The sequence below is a fragment of the Ochotona curzoniae genome, unplaced genomic scaffold (assembly GCF_017591425.1).
Source record: "Ochotona curzoniae isolate NIBS_2020 unplaced genomic scaffold, NIBS_Ocur_1.0 scaffold_4506, whole genome shotgun sequence".
Taxonomy (NCBI): Eukaryota; Metazoa; Chordata; class Mammalia; order Lagomorpha; family Ochotonidae; genus Ochotona; species Ochotona curzoniae.
In genome coordinates this window covers 34,802,802-34,805,207 of record NW_024467119.1, presented here as the reverse complement: position 1 = coordinate 34,805,207, position 2,406 = coordinate 34,802,802, and positions in this window count along the sequence as shown.

Below are 2,406 nucleotides of genomic sequence, written 5' to 3'. Positions count from 1 at the left end.
TCAGCTGATGAGGCCCTAAGTTACTGCTCTGAGACCTGAGCACCTGGGGGCCTACATAAAAGATCCAGATTGGGTTGCTTTGTATTGGCCCATCCTAGGATAGGAATGAAATCTGGGAAGTAAACCAGGAGTTGGAAGATCTCTAGCCCTCTTTCCCTTCTTATCTGTCAAATATCTAAAACAAATATCATGGTATAAACTATCAGTTCTAATTCCAAAATCTATTCTTTGAGAGATAACAGTCTATTTATCTAATGCTGACATTTTTGCCTGAATGAATAATCTTAAGATTGCTAACAGTTGGGCCTGGCGCAGTAGTGTAGTAGTTAAAGTCCTCGCCTTGCACGCGCCAGGATGCTATATGGACGCCGGTTCTAATCCCAGCGATCCCACTTCCCTTCCAGCTCCCTGCTTGTGGCCTGGGTAGGAATCAAGGATGGCTCAAGGCCTTGGGACCCTGCACCCATGTGGGAGACCCGGAAGAACTCCTGGCTCCCGGCTTCAGATTGGCGCAGTACCAGCCATTGCGCTCACTTGGAGAGTGAAGCATCAGATGGAAGATCTTTCTGTCTATCCTCCTCTCTGTATATCTGCCTTTCCAATAAAAATAAATAAATCTTAAAAAAAAAAGATTGCTAAGTTACGAGATTTGTAATGTTAGCCTATTCTTAGTGTGTGTACATATTCAATCACATGTGTCCTATTTCAAATCTGATTGAATGCCACCTATATGAAGTTATATCACAAAATCTTTACAGAGTAGTGGTTAGCTCTGTGTTTTAGAGATCTCATTTATGAAATGTTCACTTAAGACTTAGTGATACACAAAAACAATACTAAATTTCTTCAAAGTATACAACTACTATTGCCTAACCAAGTTCAAGGTTTACTAAAACTACAACATTCCTTTAATCTCAACAAAAATCTGAAAAGGAAAAATATACATTTTGTACTCTGAAAGCAATCAAAGAAGAAGCAACCAATCTCTATTCAAAATGAAAGTGACAGTACTCCCCTAAAAAATTAGCTAGTCTGGGGCACAGCATATTGGCCCAGTGCCTAAGTCCTTGCCTTGCATGCAGCAAGATCCCACACAGGTGCTGGTTCCTGTCCCAGATGCTCCACTCCACACCCAGCTCCCTGTGCTCACGGCCTGGGAAAACAGTAGAAGATGGCCCAAACCCTTGGGACCCTGCACCCATGTGGAAGATCTGGAAGAAGGTCCTGGCTCCTGCCTTCAGACAGGCTAACTTCAGCCACTGTGGCCATTTGGGGAGTGAACCAGCAAATGGAAGATTTCTCTCTCTCTTTCTGTAAATCATCCTTTCCAATCAAAATAAATAAATATATCTAAAAAAAAGCAAAACAAAGCAAACAACACAACAAAAAAAAAAAACTTTGCACCTCAGGAATTTAGTCTACAATGCTCTCTGCAAAACTTTACATGTCCCAGAAAACCTCACATTTCAGTCATTACAGCGCTCTTAGAAAAAAACAAAAAAGACAAAGGCAGGCATATAGTAGGTATTGCAAATCACAGGACTGATCAACCTGCAAGGAACAAAAAAAGTTCTGACCAGGAGACTGTAGTGTGTGCACGTCTTCGCAGGCAGCCTACACTGATATGTCTCTGGTGCAATGCTTTAATTTTGCTTTATTGATATGCAGATGAAACACAGAGGTATCTCTTCTCCTATTCTCAGTAACCCAGCAATATGGACAAAGAGGATTTTTAACATTATCAGATTAGATTATTAGCTTTATCATTACCATGTGCATTTCTATTACTCATCTCCACATGTCACTAATTCTTACTTTTTCAATTAAAAGATGAAAACGCAATAAACATATGCTGGAAAATCAGATGAAAGTTTCAAAACTCAACTTCAGACATGCTGTATCTCCTGACACAAACCATGATTCCAGATCGTTACACTGAACAAGAGAATCTGTTATTGTTTATGGCACATATCCAAGCTCCTGGAGATCAGTAGTCTTTGTGCATTTTACTAGTTCAACATTATGGTGAGTGGTGCATTAAGCCCAGGATTACAATGCAAACTCAAAGTATGATATTGCAATAGTTAAAAGAAAAAAAATAGACAAAGGGAGACAGAGAAGAAAAGGAGCATGGATATCTTCTTAGCATTGCATCTCTGAAACACATGCAGTCACTTCTCATTATATTAATAAATAAAAATCGAAAAGCAAAAACAGAAACCTGTTAGCCAATGTGTTGAGTGTCGCACATCCCCCTGTTGTGTTACAAAACCCTTCCTACGAGGGGCCCATGTCATTACTAGATCTGTTAACAGTTTCACAGCTCACAGTTTGGCTTCATTTGTTAAGCATCAAGCTGCCCTATCACTTGTTTGGAGCTGAAAAGGTTGTTATGGTTCATAATGT